Genomic DNA, 18,002 nt, shown 5'->3' with positions numbered 1-18,002 from the left:
TTTGGACTGGGTTTTGTTTTGGTGAAATTCAATATTGTGCATGTAATATGATGATTCACCCAATGCAGTGTGTGTGTGTGTGTGTGTGTGTGTGTGTGTGTGTGTGTGTGTGTGGACATATTTATTACACGTGAATGTGTATTACATGTCTGATGTTGATTGACGTGTGATAGAGGTATCTTTTCAAAAATCTTGCCTGGCTCTAAGAAGAGCCGTTTTCCGCAGTCAATGCGTATTCTGTGGTAAAAGCTCAGTAGTCCTCATCCGATTCGGAGTCTGACATGTCGTCTGCAATGATCTGTACATTTTCTCCAAACATTTCATGCCGTAGATCTGCAACAATCTGGGCTTTGCTGTAAGCGTAATCGTAGTACATGTCTCTGAGGCCCTCTACAACGGCAAGTCTCAGTCTTAGGCTATATCTGGAGGAACGATGATTTGCCGTGCTGGCCTTGGTGTATCTGGACAGCAGGCCGGACAACTTCAAATTGAGCAGGACAATCTGGTCGCAGGCTCTCTTGAAACGGCGTTCGCTGTCCATCAGAGAGAATCGCTTGTCCATGGACTTCCTCCTGGGACAGATGACTGGTGTAGCTTTCATCTTTGGTAGTAGTAGTAGTAGTAGTAATTTGACAATGTATTCGATTGCAATGTAGTTTAGGGTTGTGATGTCCTTGCCTGTCGTGCGACCTCCTATATAGTGCACAGTGACACTGCTAATTGAGAAACTCGTTTCATTTCATAATGTCACGCGAGGCGCCTGAATACACATATTATTATCTGCCTCAACCGGAGAGGTCAGGTGCCATGAATGCTGAGCTTGGACTGACAATTAATATACCGTTAATTGCCTGCATTAAATAAACAAATATACAGTGTGAAACTGTACGCGTCATTTGGCGTGGAATTGATTATGATTTGATTTTAATAATTATTATTCTTTGAATGGTCATTTATTGATTGTGCTGATTTGATACGGAATTAATGACTTTTTCCAGTCCTGTTTGAGTAAGTAAAAAAAGAATCGGAGTTTTCCCCCTTTTCGGCTAAACGACGTTCTGTATTCGTAAATGTGGCGAGAGACAAATAATGTACAATTGTATATATATATATATATATATTATATATATATCTAGAGAGAGAGAGAGAGAGAGAGAGAGAGAGAGAGAGAGAGAGAGAGGGGTATTACTGTAGTAAAAATATAATTTTTATTCACTGGATAAATTATACTATTTCACTGTTGAAAATGTAATAAAAAATGAATGAAATTGCTACAGTAATGCAATCGTTGGCATAGAAATGTGATTTTAAAAATGAAATAGAAAACATAAAAGTCTACGACACTTGGTATTCCCAGGCGGTCACCCATCCAAGTACTAACCAAGCTCGACGTTGCTTAACTTCGGTGATCGGACGAGAACCGGTGCTTTCAACGTGATATGGCCGTAGACACTTAACCTGCGTTAACTTTACGACATGACCAGTGTACACGTTTTGTACGAGATGATTGGGATTATTTCGTTCCTGTACAAAATACTGGACGGAAGTAATGACTGGTTTTAAAATGTTTATTTTGACATCGTGCGGGTTGTTAATGTTGTTTTGTGTCGAGGGCACAGTTTGCGGTCAGATGAAAAGAAGGGAGGGGTGGTGGTGGACTACATGTATATGGGACGTGTGTATGTTGGTGGTGGTTGTTTTTCACACCTTGTTGTATTTTTCTATCATTTCTAATTTGGAAGGGGGGTAATTCTTTGGACTGGGTTTTGTTTTGGTGAAATTCAATATTGTGCATGTAATATGATGATTCACCCAATGCAGTGTGTGTGTGTGTGTGTGTGTGTGTGTGTGTGTGTGTGTGTGTGTGTGTGTGTGTGTGTGTGTGTGGACATATTTATTACACGTGAATGTGTATTACATGTCTGATGTTGATTGACGTGTGATAGAGGTATCTTTTCAAAAATCTTGCCTGGCTCTAAGAAGAGCCGTTTTCCGCAGTCAATGCGTATTCTGTGGTAAAAGCTCAGTAGTCCTCATCCGATTCGGAGTCTGACATGTCGTCTGCAATGATCTGTACATTTTCTCCAAACATTTCATGCCGTAGATCTGCAACAATCTGGGCTTTGCTGTAAGCGTAATCGTAGTACATGTCTCTGAGGCCCTCTACAACGGCAAGTCTCAGTCTTAGGCTATATCTGGAGGAACGATGATTTGCCGTGCTGGCCTTGGTGTATCTGGACAGCAGGCCGGACAACTTCAAATTGAGCAGGACAATCTGGTCGCAGGCTCTCTTGAAACGGCGTTCGCTGTCCATCAGAGAGAATCGCTTGTCCATGGACTTCCTCCTGGGACAGATGACTGGTGTAGCTTTCATCTTTGGTAGTAGTAGTAGTAGTAGTAATTTGACAATGTATTCGATTGCAATGTAGTTTAGGGTTGTGATGTCCTTGCCTGTCGTGCGACCTCCTATATAGTGCACAGTGACACTGCTAATTGAGAAACTCGTTTCATTTCATAATGTCACGCGAGGCGCCTGAATACACATATTATTATCTGCCTCAACCGGAGAGGTCAGGTGCCATGAATGCTGAGCTTGGACTGACAATTAATATACCGTTAATTGCCTGCATTAAATAAACAAATATACAGTGTGAAACTGTACGCGTCATTTGGCGTGGAATTGATTATGATTTGATTTTAATAATTATTATTCTTTGAATGGTCATTTATTGATTGTGCTGATTTGATACGGAATTAATGACTTTTTCCAGTCCTGTTTGAGTAAGTAAAAAAAGAATCGGAGTTTTCCCCCTTTTCGGCTAAACGACGTTCTGTATTCGTAAATGTGGCGAGAGACAAATAATGTACAATTGTATATATATATATATATATTATATATATATCTAGAGAGAGAGAGAGAGAGAGAGAGAGAGAGAGAGAGAGAGGGGGGGTATTACTGTAGTAAAAATATAATTTTTATTCACTGGATAAATTATACTATTTCACTGTTGAAAATGTAATAAAAAATGAATGAAATTGCTACAGTAATGCAATCGTTGGCATAGAAATGTGATTTTAAAAATGAAATAGAAAACATAAAAGTCTACGACACTTGGTATTCCCAGGCGGTCACCCATCCAAGTACTAACCAAGCTCGACGTTGCTTAACTTCGGTGATCGGACGAGAACCGGTGCTTTCAACGTGATATGGCCGTAGACACTTAACCTGCGTTAACTTTACGACATGACCAGTGTACACGTTTTGTACGAGATGATTGGGATTATTTCGTTCCTGTACAAAATACTGGACGGAAGTAATGACTGGTTTTAAAATGTTTATTTTGACATCGTGCGGGTTGTTAATGTTGTTTTGTGTCGAGGGCACAGTTTGCGGTCAGATGAAAAGAAGGGAGGGGTGGTGGTGGACTACATGTATATGGGACGTGTGTATGTTGGTGGTGGTTGTTTTTCACACCTTGTTGTATTTTTCTATCATTTCTAATTTGGAAGGGGGGTAATTCTTTGGACTGGGTTTTGTTTTGGTGAAATTCAATATTGTGCATGTAATATGATGATTCACCCAATGCAGTGTGTGTGTGTGTGTGTGTGTGTGTGTGTGTGTGTGTGTGTGTGTGTGTGTGTGTGTGTGTGTGTGGACATATTTATTACACGTGAATGTGTATTACATGTCTGATGTTGATTGACGTGTGATAGAGGTATCTTTTCAAAAATCTTGCCTGGCTCTAAGAAGAGCCGTTTTCCGCAGTCAATGCGTATTCTGTGGTAAAAGCTCAGTAGTCCTCATCCGATTCGGAGTCTGACATGTCGTCTGCAATGATCTGTACATTTTCTCCAAACATTTCATGCCGTAGATCTGCAACAATCTGGGCTTTGCTGTAAGCGTAATCGTAGTACATGTCTCTGAGGCCCTCTACAACGGCAAGTCTCAGTCTTAGGCTATATCTGGAGGAACGATGATTTGCCGTGCTGGCCTTGGTGTATCTGGACAGCAGGCCGGACAACTTCAAATTGAGCAGGACAATCTGGTCGCAGGCTCTCTTGAAACGGCGTTCGCTGTCCATCAGAGAGAATCGCTTGTCCATGGACTTCCTCCTGGGACAGATGACTGGTGTAGCTTTCATCTTTGGTAGTAGTAGTAGTAGTAGTAATTTGACAATGTATTCGATTGCAATGTAGTTTAGGGTTGTGATGTCCTTGCCTGTCGTGCGACCTCCTATATAGTGCACAGTGACACTGCTAATTGAGAAACTCGTTTCATTTCATAATGTCACGCGAGGCGCCTGAATACACATATTATTATCTGCCTCAACCGGAGAGGTCAGGTGCCATGAATGCTGAGCTTGGACTGACAATTAATATACCGTTAATTGCCTGCATTAAATAAACAAATATACAGTGTGAAACTGTACGCGTCATTTGGCGTGGAATTGATTATGATTTGATTTTAATAATTATTATTCTTTGAATGGTCATTTATTGATTGTGCTGATTTGATACGGAATTAATGACTTTTTCCAGTCCTGTTTGAGTAAGTAAAAAAAGAATCGGAGTTTTCCCCCTTTTCGGCTAAACGACGTTCTGTATTCGTAAATGTGGCGAGAGACAAATAATGTACAATTGTATATATATATATATATATTATATATATATCTAGAGAGAGAGAGAGAGAGAGAGAGAGAGAGAGAGAGAGGGGGTATTACTGTAGTAAAAATATAATTTTTATTCACTGGATAAATTATACTATTTCACTGTTGAAAATGTAATAAAAAATGAATGAAATTGCTACAGTAATGCAATCGTTGGCATAGAAATGTGATTTTAAAAATGAAATAGAAAACATAAAAGTCTACGACACTTGGTATTCCCAGGCGGTCACCCATCCAAGTACTAACCAAGCTCGACGTTGCTTAACTTCGGTGATCGGACGAGAACCGGTGCTTTCAACGTGATATGGCCGTAGACACTTAACCTGCGTTAACTTTACGACATGACCAGTGTACACGTTTTGTACGAGATGATTGGGATTATTTCGTTCCTGTACAAAATACTGGACGGAAGTAATGACTGGTTTTAAAATGTTTATTTTGACATCGTGCGGGTTGTTAATGTTGTTTTGTGTCGAGGGCACAGTTTGCGGTCAGATGAAAAGAAGGGAGGGGTGGTGGTGGACTACATGTATATGGGACGTGTGTATGTTGGTGGTGGTTGTTTTTCACACCTTGTTGTATTTTTCTATCATTTCTAATTTGGAAGGGGGGTAATTCTTTGGACTGGGTTTTGTTTTGGTGAAATTCAATATTGTGCATGTAATATGATGATTCACCCAATGCAGTGTGTGTGTGTGTGTGTGTGTGTGTGTGTGTGTGTGTGTGTGTGTGTGGACATATTTATTACACGTGAATGTGTATTACATGTCTGATGTTGATTGACGTGTGATAGAGGTATCTTTTCAAAAATCTTGCCTGGCTCTAAGAAGAGCCGTTTTCCGCAGTCAATGCGTATTCTGTGGTAAAAGCTCAGTAGTCCTCATCCGATTCGGAGTCTGACATGTCGTCTGCAATGATCTGTACATTTTCTCCAAACATTTCATGCCGTAGATCTGCAACAATCTGGGCTTTGCTGTAAGCGTAATCGTAGTACATGTCTCTGAGGCCCTCTACAACGGCAAGTCTCAGTCTTAGGCTATATCTGGAGGAACGATGATTTGCCGTGCTGGCCTTGGTGTATCTGGACAGCAGGCCGGACAACTTCAAATTGAGCAGGACAATCTGGTCGCAGGCTCTCTTGAAACGGCGTTCGCTGTCCATCAGAGAGAATCGCTTGTCCATGGACTTCCTCCTGGGACAGATGACTGGTGTAGCTTTCATCTTTGGTAGTAGTAGTAGTAGTAGTAATTTGACAATGTATTCGATTGCAATGTAGTTTAGGGTTGTGATGTCCTTGCCTGTCGTGCGACCTCCTATATAGTGCACAGTGACACTGCTAATTGAGAAACTCGTTTCATTTCATAATGTCACGCGAGGCGCCTGAATACACATATTATTATCTGCCTCAACCGGAGAGGTCAGGTGCCATGAATGCTGAGCTTGGACTGACAATTAATATACCGTTAATTGCCTGCATTAAATAAACAAATATACAGTGTGAAACTGTACGCGTCATTTGGCGTGGAATTGATTATGATTTGATTTTAATAATTATTATTCTTTGAATGGTCATTTATTGATTGTGCTGATTTGATACGGAATTAATGACTTTTTCCAGTCCTGTTTGAGTAAGTAAAAAAAGAATCGGAGTTTTCCCCCTTTTCGGCTAAACGACGTTCTGTATTCGTAAATGTGGCGAGAGACAAATAATGTACAATTGTATATATATATATATATATTATATATATATCTAGAGAGAGAGAGAGAGAGAGAGAGAGAGAGAGAGAGGGGGGGGTATTACTGTAGTAAAAATATAATTTTTATTCACTGGATAAATTATACTATTTCACTGTTGAAAATGTAATAAAAAATGAATGAAATTGCTACAGTAATGCAATCGTTGGCATAGAAATGTGATTTTAAAAATGAAATAGAAAACATAAAAGTCTACGACACTTGGTATTCCCAGGCGGTCACCCATCCAAGTACTAACCAAGCTCGACGTTGCTTAACTTCGGTGATCGGACGAGAACCGGTGCTTTCAACGTGATATGGCCGTAGACACTTAACCTGCGTTAACTTTACGACATGACCAGTGTACACGTTTTGTACGAGATGATTGGGATTATTTCGTTCCTGTACAAAATACTGGACGGAAGTAATGACTGGTTTTAAAATGTTTATTTTGACATCGTGCGGGTTGTTAATGTTGTTTTGTGTCGAGGGCACAGTTTGCGGTCAGATGAAAAGAAGGGAGGGGTGGTGGTGGACTACATGTATATGGGACGTGTGTATGTTGGTGGTGGTTGTTTTTCACACCTTGTTGTATTTTTCTATCATTTCTAATTTGGAAGGGGGGTAATTCTTTGGACTGGGTTTTGTTTTGGTGAAATTCAATATTGTGCATGTAATATGATGATTCACCCAATGCAGTGTGTGTGTGTGTGTGTGTGTGTGTGTGTGTGTGTGTGTGTGTGTGTGTGTGTGTGTGTGGACATATTTATTACACGTGAATGTGTATTACATGTCTGATGTTGATTGACGTGTGATAGAGGTATCTTTTCAAAAATCTTGCCTGGCTCTAAGAAGAGCCGTTTTCCGCAGTCAATGCGTATTCTGTGGTAAAAGCTCAGTAGTCCTCATCCGATTCGGAGTCTGACATGTCGTCTGCAATGATCTGTACATTTTCTCCAAACATTTCATGCCGTAGATCTGCAACAATCTGGGCTTTGCTGTAAGCGTAATCGTAGTACATGTCTCTGAGGCCCTCTACAACGGCAAGTCTCAGTCTTAGGCTATATCTGGAGGAACGATGATTTGCCGTGCTGGCCTTGGTGTATCTGGACAGCAGGCCGGACAACTTCAAATTGAGCAGGACAATCTGGTCGCAGGCTCTCTTGAAACGGCGTTCGCTGTCCATCAGAGAGAATCGCTTGTCCATGGACTTCCTCCTGGGACAGATGACTGGTGTAGCTTTCATCTTTGGTAGTAGTAGTAGTAGTAGTAATTTGACAATGTATTCGATTGCAATGTAGTTTAGGGTTGTGATGTCCTTGCCTGTCGTGCGACCTCCTATATAGTGCACAGTGACACTGCTAATTGAGAAACTCGTTTCATTTCATAATGTCACGCGAGGCGCCTGAATACACATATTATTATCTGCCTCAACCGGAGAGGTCAGGTGCCATGAATGCTGAGCTTGGACTGACAATTAATATACCGTTAATTGCCTGCATTAAATAAACAAATATACAGTGTGAAACTGTACGCGTCATTTGGCGTGGAATTGATTATGATTTGATTTTAATAATTATTATTCTTTGAATGGTCATTTATTGATTGTGCTGATTTGATACGGAATTAATGACTTTTTCCAGTCCTGTTTGAGTAAGTAAAAAAAGAATCGGAGTTTTCCCCCTTTTCGGCTAAACGACGTTCTGTATTCGTAAATGTGGCGAGAGACAAATAATGTACAATTGTATATATATATATATATATTATATATATATCTAGAGAGAGAGAGAGAGAGAGAGAGAGAGAGAGAGAGAGAGAGAGGGTATTACTGTAGTAAAAATATAATTTTTATTCACTGGATAAATTATACTATTTCACTGTTGAAAATGTAATAAAAAATGAATGAAATTGCTACAGTAATGCAATCGTTGGCATAGAAATGTGATTTTAAAAATGAAATAGAAAACATAAAAGTCTACGACACTTGGTATTCCCAGGCGGTCACCCATCCAAGTACTAACCAAGCTCGACGTTGCTTAACTTCGGTGATCGGACGAGAACCGGTGCTTTCAACGTGATATGGCCGTAGACACTTAACCTGCGTTAACTTTACGACATGACCAGTGTACACGTTTTGTACGAGATGATTGGGATTATTTCGTTCCTGTACAAAATACTGGACGGAAGTAATGACTGGTTTTAAAATGTTTATTTTGACATCGTGCGGGTTGTTAATGTTGTTTTGTGTCGAGGGCACAGTTTGCGGTCAGATGAAAAGAAGGGAGGGGTGGTGGTGGACTACATGTATATGGGACGTGTGTATGTTGGTGGTGGTTGTTTTTCACACCTTGTTGTATTTTTCTATCATTTCTAATTTGGAAGGGGGGTAATTCTTTGGACTGGGTTTTGTTTTGGTGAAATTCAATATTGTGCATGTAATATGATGATTCACCCAATGCAGTGTGTGTGTGTGTGTGTGTGTGTGTGTGTGTGTGTGTGTGTGTGTGTGTGTGTGGACATATTTATTACACGTGAATGTGTATTACATGTCTGATGTTGATTGACGTGTGATAGAGGTATCTTTTCAAAAATCTTGCCTGGCTCTAAGAAGAGCCGTTTTCCGCAGTCAATGCGTATTCTGTGGTAAAAGCTCAGTAGTCCTCATCCGATTCGGAGTCTGACATGTCGTCTGCAATGATCTGTACATTTTCTCCAAACATTTCATGCCGTAGATCTGCAACAATCTGGGCTTTGCTGTAAGCGTAATCGTAGTACATGTCTCTGAGGCCCTCTACAACGGCAAGTCTCAGTCTTAGGCTATATCTGGAGGAACGATGATTTGCCGTGCTGGCCTTGGTGTATCTGGACAGCAGGCCGGACAACTTCAAATTGAGCAGGACAATCTGGTCGCAGGCTCTCTTGAAACGGCGTTCGCTGTCCATCAGAGAGAATCGCTTGTCCATGGACTTCCTCCTGGGACAGATGACTGGTGTAGCTTTCATCTTTGGTAGTAGTAGTAGTAGTAGTAATTTGACAATGTATTCGATTGCAATGTAGTTTAGGGTTGTGATGTCCTTGCCTGTCGTGCGACCTCCTATATAGTGCACAGTGACACTGCTAATTGAGAAACTCGTTTCATTTCATAATGTCACGCGAGGCGCCTGAATACACATATTATTATCTGCCTCAACCGGAGAGGTCAGGTGCCATGAATGCTGAGCTTGGACTGACAATTAATATACCGTTAATTGCCTGCATTAAATAAACAAATATACAGTGTGAAACTGTACGCGTCATTTTGCGTGGAATTGATTATGATTTGATTTTAATAATTATTATTCTTTGAATGGTCATTTATTGATTGTGCTGATTTGATACGGAATTAATGACTTTTTCCAGTCCTGTTTGAGTAAGTAAAAAAAGAATCGGAGTTTTCCCCCTTTTCGGCTAAACGACGTTCTGTATTCGTAAATGTGGCGAGAGACAAATAATGTACAATTGTATATATATATATATATATTATATATATATCTAGAGAGAGAGAGAGAGAGAGAGAGAGAGAGAGAGAGAGGGGGGGGGGTATTACTGTAGTAAAAATATAATTTTTATTCACTGGATAAATTATACTATTTCACTGTTGAAAATGTAATAAAAAATGAATGAAATTGCTACAGTAATGCAATCGTTGGCATAGAAATGTGATTTTAAAAATGAAATAGAAAACATAAAAGTCTACGACACTTGGTATTCCCAGGCGGTCACCCATCCAAGTACTAACCAAGCTCGACGTTGCTTAACTTCGGTGATCGGACGAGAACCGGTGCTTTCAACGTGATATGGCCGTAGACACTTAACCTGCGTTAACTTTACGACATGACCAGTGTACACGTTTTGTACGAGATGATTGGGATTATTTCGTTCCTGTACAAAATACTGGACGGAAGTAATGACTGGTTTTAAAATGTTTATTTTGACATCGTGCGGGTTATTAATGTTGTTTTGTGTCGAGGGCACAGTTTGCGGTCAGATGAAAAGAAGGGAGGGGTGGTGGTGGACTACATGTATATGGGACGTGTGTATGTTGGTGGTGGTTGTTTTTCACACCTTGTTGTATTTTTCTATCATTTCTAATTTGGAAGGGGGGTAATTCTTTGGACTGGGTTTTGTTTTGGTGAAATTCAATATTGTGCATGTAATATGATGATTCACCCAATGCAGTGTGTGTGTGTGTGTGTGTGTGTGTGTGTGTGTGTGTGTGTGTGTGTGTGTGTGTGTGTGTGTGTGTGTGTGTGTGTGTGTGTGTGTGTGGACATATTTATTACACGTGAATGTGTATTACATGTCTGATGTTGATTGACGTGTGATAGAGGTATCTTTTCAAAAATCTTGCCTGGCTCTAAGAAGAGCCGTTTTCCGCAGTCAATGCGTATTCTGTGGTAAAAGCTCAGTAGTCCTCATCCGATTCGGAGTCTGACATGTCGTCTGCAATGATCTGTACATTTTCTCCAAACATTTCATGCCGTAGATCTGCAACAATCTGGGCTTTGCTGTAAGCGTAATCGTAGTACATGTCTCTGAGGCCCTCTACAACGGCAAGTCTCAGTCTTAGGCTATATCTGGAGGAACGATGATTTGCCGTGCTGGCCTTGGTGTATCTGGACAGCAGGCCGGACAACTTCAAATTGAGCAGGACAATCTGGTCGCAGGCTCTCTTGAAACGGCGTTCGCTGTCCATCAGAGAGAATCGCTTGTCCATGGACTTCCTCCTGGGACAGATGACTGGTGTAGCTTTCATCTTTGGTAGTAGTAGTAGTAGTAGTAATTTGACAATGTATTCGATTGCAATGTAGTTTAGGGTTGTGATGTCCTTGCCTGTCGTGCGACCTCCTATATAGTGCACAGTGACACTGCTAATTGAGAAACTCGTTTCATTTCATAATGTCACGCGAGGCGCCTGAATACACATATTATTATCTGCCTCAACCGGAGAGGTCAGGTGCCATGAATGCTGAGCTTGGACTGACAATTAATATACCGTTAATTGCCTGCATTAAATAAACAAATATACAGTGTGAAACTGTACGCGTCATTTGGCGTGGAATTGATTATGATTTGATTTTAATAATTATTATTCTTTGAATGGTCATTTATTGATTGTGCTGATTTGATACGGAATTAATGACTTTTTCCAGTCCTGTTTGAGTAAGTAAAAAAAGAATCGGAGTTTTCCCCCTTTTCGGCTAAACGACGTTCTGTATTCGTAAATGTGGCGAGAGACAAATAATGTACAATTGTATATATATATATATATATATATATTATATATATATCTAGAGAGAGAGAGAGAGAGAGAGAGGGAGAGAGAGAGGGGGGGGTATTACTGTAGTAAAAATATAATTTTTATTCACTGGATAAATTATACTATTTCACTGTTGAAAATGTAATAAAAAATGAATGAAATTGCTACAGTAATGCAATCGTTGGCATAGAAATGTGATTTTAAAAATGAAATAGAAAACATAAAAGTCTACGACACTTGGTATTCCCAGGCGGTCACCCATCCAAGTACTAACCAAGCTCGACGTTGCTTAACTTCGGTGATCGGACGAGAACCGGTGCTTTCAACGTGATATGGCCGTAGACACTTAACCTGCGTTAACTTTACGACATGACCAGTGTACACGTTTTGTACGAGATGATTGGGATTATTTCGTTCCTGTACAAAATACTGGACGGAAGTAATGACTGGTTTTAAAATGTTTATTTTGACATCGTGCGGGTTGTTAATGTTGTTTTGTGTCGAGGGCACAGTTTGCGGTCAGATGAAAAGAAGGGAGGGGTGGTGGTGGACTACATGTATATGGGACGTGTGTATGTTGGTGGTGGTTGTTTTTCACACCTTGTTGTATTTTTCTATCATTTCTAATTTGGAAGGGGGGTAATTCTTTGGACTGGGTTTTGTTTTGGTGAAATTCAATATTGTGCATGTAATATGATGATTCACCCAATGCAGTGTGTGTGTGTGTGTGTGTGTGTGTGTGTGTGTGTGTGTGTGTGTGTGTGTGTGTGTGTGTGTGTGTGTGTGTGTGTGTGTGTGGACATATTTATTACACGTGAATGTGTATTACATGTCTGATGTTGATTGACGTGTGATAGAGGTATCTTTTCAAAAATCTTGCCTGGCTCTAAGAAGAGCCGTTTTCCGCAGTCAATGCGTATTCTGTGGTAAAAGCTCAGTAGTCCTCATCCGATTCGGAGTCTGACATGTCGTCTGCAATGATCTGTACATTTTCTCCAAACATTTCATGCCGTAGATCTGCAACAATCTGGGCTTTGCTGTAAGCGTAATCGTAGTACACGTCTCTGAGGCCCTCTACAACGGCAAGTCTCAGTCTTAGGCTATATCTGGAGGAACGATGATTTGCCGTGCTGGCCTTGGTGTATCTGGACAGCAGGCCGGACAACTTCAAATTGAGCAGGACAATCTGGTCGCAGGCTCTCTTGAAACGGCGTTCGCTGTCCATCAGAGAGAATCGCTTGTCCATGGACTTCCTCCTGGGACAGATGACTGGTGTAGCTTTCATCTTTGGTAGTAGTAGTAGTAGTAGTAATTTGACAATGTATTCGATTGCAATGTAGTTTAGGGTTGTGATGTCCTTGCCTGTCGTGCGACCTCCTATATAGTGCACAGTGACACTGCTAATTGAGAAACTCGTTTCATTTCATAATGTCACGCGAGGCGCCTGAATACACATATTATTATCTGCCTCAACCGGAGAGGTCAGGTGCCATGAATGCTGAGCTTGGACTGACAATTAATATACCGTTAATTGCCTGCATTAAATAAACAAATATACAGTGTGAAACTGTACGCGTCATTTGGCGTGGAATTGATTATGATTTGATTTTAATAATTATTATTCTTTGAATGGTCATTTATTGATTGTGCTGATTTGATACGGAATTAATGACTTTTTCCAGTCCTGTTTGAGTAAGTAAAAAAAGAATCGGAGTTTTCCCCCTTTTCGGCTAAACGACGTTCTGTATTCGTAAATGTGGCGAGAGACAAATAATGTACAATTGTATATATATATATATATATTATATATATATCTAGAGAGAGAGAGAGAGAGAGAGAGAGAGAGAGAGAGAGGGGGGGTATTACTGTAGTAAAAATATAATTTTTATTCACTGGATAAATTATACTATTTCACTGTTGAAAATGTAATAAAAAATGAATGAAATTGCTACAGTAATGCAATCGTTGGCATAGAAATGTGATTTTAAAAATGAAATAGAAAACATAAAAGTCTACGACACTTGGTATTCCCAGGCGGTCACCCATCCAAGTATTAACCAAGCTCGACGTTGCTTAACTTCGGTGATCGGACGAGAACCGGTGCTTTCAACGTGATATGGCCGTAGACACTTAACCTGCGTTAACTTTACGACATGACCAGTGTACACGTTTTGTACGAGATGATTGGGATTATTTCGTTCCTGTACAAAATACTGGACGGAAGTAATGACTGGTTTTAAAATGTTTATTTTGACATCGTGCGGGTTGTTAATGTTGTTTTGTGTCGAGGGCACAGTTTGCGGTCAGATGAAAAGAAGGGAGGGGTGGTGGTGGACTACATGTATATGGGACGTGTGTATGTTGGTGGTGGTTGTTTTTCACACCTTGTTGTATTTTTCTATCATTTCTAATTTGGAAGGGGGGTAATTCTTTGGACTGGGTTTTGTTTTGGTGAAATTCAATATTGTGCATGTAATATGATGATTCACCCAATGCAGTGTGTGTGTGTGTGTGTGTGTGTGTGTGTGTGTGTGTGTGTGTGTGTGTGTGTGTGTGTGTGTGTGTGTGTGTGGACATATTTATTACACGTGAATGTGTATTACATGTCTGATGTTGATTGACGTGTGATAGAGGTATCTTTTCAAAAATCTTGCCTGGCTCTAAGAAGAGCCGTTTTCCGCAGTCAATGCGTATTCTGTGGTAAAAGCTCAGTAGTCCTCATCCGATTCGGAGTCTGACATGTCGTCTGCAATGATCTGTACATTTTCTCCAAACATTTCATGCCGTAGATCTGCAACAATCTGGGCTTTGCTGTAAGCGTAATCGTAGTACATGTCTCTGAGGCCCTCTACAACGGCAAGTCTCAGTCTTAGGCTATATCTGGAGGAACGATGATTTGCCGTGCTGGCCTTGGTGTATCTGGACAGCAGGCCGGACAACTTCAAATTGAGCAGGACAATCTGGTCGCAGGCTCTCTTGAAACGGCGTTCGCTGTCCATCAGAGAGAATCGCTTGTCCATGGACTTCCTCCTGGGACAGATGACTGGTGTAGCTTTCATCTTTGGTAGTAGTAGTAGTAGTAGTAATTTGACAATGTATTCGATTGCAATGTAGTTTAGGGTTGTGATGTCCTTGCCTGTCGTGCGACCTCCTATATAGTGCACAGTGACACTGCTAATTGAGAAACTCGTTTCATTTCATAATGTCACGCGAGGCGCCTGAATACACATATTATTATCTGCCTCAACCGGAGAGGTCAGGTGCCATGAATGCTGAGCTTGGACTGACAATTAATATACCGTTAATTGCCTGCATTAAATAAACAAATATACAGTGTGAAACTGTACGCGTCATTTGGCGTGGAATTGATTATGATTTGATTTTAATAATTATTATTCTTTGAATGGTCATTTATTGATTGTGCTGATTTGATACGGAATTAATGACTTTTTCCAGTCCTGTTTGAGTAAGTAAAAAAAGAATCGGAGTTTTCCCCCTTTTCGGCTAAACGACGTTCTGTATTCGTAAATGTGGCGAGAGACAAATAATGTACAATTGTATATATATATATATATATTATATATATATCTAGAGAGAGAGAGAGAGAGAGAGAGAGAGAGAGAGAGAGAGAGAGGGGGGGTATTACTGTAGTAAAAATATAATTTTTATTCACTGGATAAATTATACTATTTCACTGTTGAAAATGTAATAAAAAATGAATGAAATTGCTACAGTAATGCAATCGTTGGCATAGAAATGTGATTTTAAAAATGAAATAGAAAACATAAAAGTCTACGACACTTGGTATTCCCAGGCGGTCACCCATCCAAGTACTAACCAAGCTCGACGTTGCTTAACTTCGGTGATCGGACGAGAACCGGTGCTTTCAACGTGATATGGCCGTAGACACTTAACCTGCGTTAACTTTACGACATGACCAGTGTACACGTTTTGTACGAGATGATTGGGATTATTTCGTTCCTGTACAAAATACTGGACGGAAGTAATGACTGGTTTTAAAATGTTTATTTTGACATCGTGCGGGTTGTTAATGTTGTTTTGTGTCGAGGGCACAGTTTGCGGTCAGATGAAAAGAAGGGAGGGGTGGTGGTGGACTACATGTATATGGGACGTGTGTATGTTGGTGGTGGTTGTTTTTCACACCTTGTTGTATTTTTCTATCATTTCTAATTTGGAAGGGGGGTAATTCTTTGGACTGGGTTTTGTTTTGGTGAAATTCAATATTGTGCATGTAATATGATGATTCACCCAATGCAGTGTGTGTGTGTGTGTGTGTGTGTGTGTGTGTGTGTGTGTGTGTGTGTGTGTGTGTGTGTGTGTGTGTGTGTGTGTGTGTGTGTGTGTGGACATATTTATTACACGTGAATGTGTATTACATGTCTGATGTTGATTGACGTGTGATAGAGGTATCTTTTCAAAAATCTTGCCTGGCTCTAAGAAGAGCCGTTTTCCGCAGTCAATGCGTATTCTGTGGTAAAAGCTCAGTAGTCCTCATCCGATTCGGAGTCTGACATGTCGTCTGCAATGATCTGTACATTTTCTCCAAACATTTCATGCCGTAGATCTGCAACAATCTGGGCTTTGCTGTAAGCGTAATCGTAGTACATGTCTCTGAGGCCCTCTACAACGGCAAGTCTCAGTCTTAGGCTATATCTGGAGGAACGATGATTTGCCGTGCTGGCCTTGGTGTATCTGGACAGCAGGCCGGACAACTTCAAATTGAGCAGGACAATCTGGTCGCAGGCTCTCTTGAAACGGCGTTCGCTGTCCATCAGAGAGAATCGCTTGTCCATGGACTTCCTCCTGGGACAGATGACTGGTGTAGCTTTCATCTTTGGTAGTAGTAGTAGTAGTAGTAATTTGACAATGTATTCGATTGCAATGTAGTTTAGGGTTGTGATGTCCTTGCCTGTCGTGCGACCTCCTATATAGTGCACAGTGACACTGCTAATTGAGAAACTCGTTTCATTTCATAATGTCACGCGAGGCGCCTGAATACACATATTATTATCTGCCTCAACCGGAGAGGTCAGGTGCCATGAATGCTGAGCTTGGACTGACAATTAATATACCGTTAATTGCCTGCATTAAATAAACAAATATACAGTGTGAAACTGTACGCGTCATTTGGCGTGGAATTGATTATGATTTGATTTTAATAATTATTATTCTTTGAATGGTCATTTATTGATTGTGCTGATTTGATACGGAATTAATGACTTTTTCCAGTCCTGTTTGAGTAAGTAAAAAAAGAATCGGAGTTTTCCCCCTTTTCGGCTAAACGACGTTCTGTATTCGTAAATGTGGCGAGAGACAAATAATGTACAATTGTATATATATATATATATATATATATTATATATATATCTAGAGAGAGAGAGAGAGAGAGAGAGAGAGAGAGAGAGAGAGGGGGGGGGGTATTACTGTAGTAAAAATATAATTTTTATTCACTGGATAAATTATACTATTTCACTGTTGAAAATGTAATAAAAAATGAATGAAATTGCTACAGTAATGCAATCGTTGGCATAGAAATGTGATTTTAAAAATGAAATAGAAAACATAAAAGTCTACGACACTTGGTATTCCCAGGCGGTCACCCATCCAAGTACTAACCAAGCTCGACGTTGCTTAACTTCGGTGATCGGACGAGAACCGGTGCTTTCAACGTGATATGGCCGTAGACACTTAACCTGCGTTAACTTTACGACATGACCAGTGTACACGTTTTGTACGAGATGATTGGGATTATTTCGTTCCTGTACAAAATACTGGACGGAAGTAATGACTGGTTTTAAAATGTTTATTTTGACATCGTGCGGGTTGTTAATGTTGTTTTGTGTCGAGGGCACAGTTTGCGGTCAGATGAAAAGAAGGGAGGGGTGGTGGTGGACTACATGTATATGGGACGTGTGTATGTTGGTGGTGGTTGTTTTTCACACCTTGTTGTATTTTTCTATCATTTCTAATTTGGAAGGGGGGTAATTCTTTGGACTGGGTTTTGTTTTGGTGAAATTCAATATTGTGCATGTAATATGATGATTCACCCAATGCAGTGTGTGTGTGTGTGTGTGTGTGTGTGTGTGTGTGTGTGTGTGTGTGTGTGTGTGTGTGTGTGTGTGTGTGTGGACATATTTATTACACGTGAATGTGTATTACATGTCTGATGTTGATTGACGTGTGATAGAGGTATCTTTTCAAAAATCTTGCCTGGCTCTAAGAAGAGCCGTTTTCCGCAGTCAATGCGTATTCTGTGGTAAAAGCTCAGTAGTCCTCATCCG

General features: G+C 40.4%; 10 non-coding genes across 10 annotated transcripts; all 10 read right to left on the bottom strand.

The window, feature by feature from the left end:
- Nucleotides 1-1,332: 1,332 nt before the first annotated feature.
- On the bottom strand, nt 1,333-1,451 carry LOC125677776 (5S ribosomal RNA). Its single transcript, XR_007371280.2, has one exon. It is a non-coding gene; the product is annotated as a 5S ribosomal RNA (ribosomal RNA).
- A 1,649-nt stretch (nt 1,452-3,100) lies between these two features.
- Nucleotides 3,101-3,219, bottom strand: LOC125648525 (5S ribosomal RNA). The gene has a single exon (XR_007360343.2). It is a non-coding gene; the product is annotated as a 5S ribosomal RNA (ribosomal RNA).
- Nucleotides 3,220-4,864: 1,645 nt separating this feature from the next.
- Nucleotides 4,865-4,983, bottom strand: LOC125648511 (5S ribosomal RNA). Its single transcript, XR_007360330.1, has one exon. It is a non-coding gene; the product is annotated as a 5S ribosomal RNA (ribosomal RNA).
- Nucleotides 4,984-6,611: 1,628 nt separating this feature from the next.
- LOC125648527 (5S ribosomal RNA) lies at nt 6,612-6,730 on the bottom strand. Its single transcript, XR_007360345.2, has one exon. It is a non-coding gene; the product is annotated as a 5S ribosomal RNA (ribosomal RNA).
- Nucleotides 6,731-8,373: 1,643 nt separating this feature from the next.
- Nucleotides 8,374-8,492, bottom strand: LOC125648531 (5S ribosomal RNA). Its single transcript, XR_007360349.2, has one exon. It is a non-coding gene; the product is annotated as a 5S ribosomal RNA (ribosomal RNA).
- A 1,638-nt stretch (nt 8,493-10,130) lies between these two features.
- LOC125664971 (5S ribosomal RNA) lies at nt 10,131-10,249 on the bottom strand. Its single transcript, XR_007366132.1, has one exon. It is a non-coding gene; the product is annotated as a 5S ribosomal RNA (ribosomal RNA).
- Nucleotides 10,250-11,925: 1,676 nt separating this feature from the next.
- Nucleotides 11,926-12,044, bottom strand: LOC125664970 (5S ribosomal RNA). Its single transcript, XR_007366131.1, has one exon. It is a non-coding gene; the product is annotated as a 5S ribosomal RNA (ribosomal RNA).
- A 1,665-nt stretch (nt 12,045-13,709) lies between these two features.
- Nucleotides 13,710-13,828, bottom strand: LOC125664969 (5S ribosomal RNA). Its single transcript, XR_007366130.2, has one exon. It is a non-coding gene; the product is annotated as a 5S ribosomal RNA (ribosomal RNA).
- A 1,661-nt stretch (nt 13,829-15,489) lies between these two features.
- LOC125664967 (5S ribosomal RNA) lies at nt 15,490-15,608 on the bottom strand. The gene has a single exon (XR_007366128.1). It is a non-coding gene; the product is annotated as a 5S ribosomal RNA (ribosomal RNA).
- A 1,680-nt stretch (nt 15,609-17,288) lies between these two features.
- Nucleotides 17,289-17,407, bottom strand: LOC125664955 (5S ribosomal RNA). The gene has a single exon (XR_007366117.1). It is a non-coding gene; the product is annotated as a 5S ribosomal RNA (ribosomal RNA).
- Between the last annotated feature and the right edge of the window lie 595 nt (nt 17,408-18,002).

Source organism: Ostrea edulis, chromosome 6 (assembly GCF_947568905.1).
Source record: "Ostrea edulis chromosome 6, xbOstEdul1.1, whole genome shotgun sequence".
Lineage (NCBI taxonomy): Eukaryota > Metazoa > Mollusca > Bivalvia > Ostreida > Ostreidae > Ostrea > Ostrea edulis.
Note: the sequence above shows the minus strand (reverse complement) of the source record. Positions and strands in the feature narration are given on the sequence as shown.